This window comes from Alligator sinensis, unplaced genomic scaffold (genome assembly GCF_000455745.1).
Source record: "Alligator sinensis unplaced genomic scaffold, ASM45574v1 scaffold793_1, whole genome shotgun sequence".
In the NCBI taxonomy this organism is placed as follows: domain Eukaryota; kingdom Metazoa; phylum Chordata; order Crocodylia; family Alligatoridae; genus Alligator; species Alligator sinensis.
The window spans coordinates 455,329-456,095 of record NW_005842858.1 but is presented as its reverse complement, the minus strand read 5'-3'; positions in this window follow the sequence as shown (position 1 = coordinate 456,095).

The window sequence follows — 767 nt, the reverse complement described above, 5'->3', positions numbered from 1 at the left end:
GGCTTGGTCTGTAGGCCCTTAACCATACGAGTGGCCCTTCTCTGAACTCTCTCCAGGTTATCCGCATCCCTCTTGAATTGTGGTGCCCAGAATTGCACGCAGTACTCCAACTGCGGTCTGACCAGCGCCCGATAGAGGGGAAGTATCACCTCCTTGGACCTATTCATCATGCATCTGCTGACGCACGATAAAGTGCCATTGGCTTTTCTGATGGCTTCATGACACTGCCGACTCATGTTCATCTTGGAGTCCACTAGGACTCCAAGATCCCTTTCCACTTCCGTGCCACCCAGCAGGTCATTCCCTAGGCTGTAGGTGTGCCGGAAATTTTTCCTCCCTAGGTGCAGTACTTTGCATTTCTCCTTGTTGAACTGCATTCTGTTGTTTTCTGCCCACTTGTCCAACCTGTCCAGGTCTGCTTGCAACTGTTCCCTGCCCTCCGGCATGTCCACTTCTCCCCATAGCTTTGTGTCATCCCAGTTTTACTCCAGCCTCACAGAGGGTGTAAGCAAGGCTGGAGGTTTAAATACCGAGCTTCGGACCCAGAAATGAACTGAAAGGTCCAGAATTTTATCCCGTGACTTTATGCCCCCACGCTCTTCTGGAGCACCAAGCAGAACCCACCCATGGGCATCAGGCAGGGACATCCAATGCAATCCTATCCTGCAGTGACAGACAATCTCCGGGAAATGGCTGTTTCAGCCCCACCTGCCTTCGGTCATTGCATCGAAACCGTCTGTTTCAGAAATGCGACAATGCACCCGCCC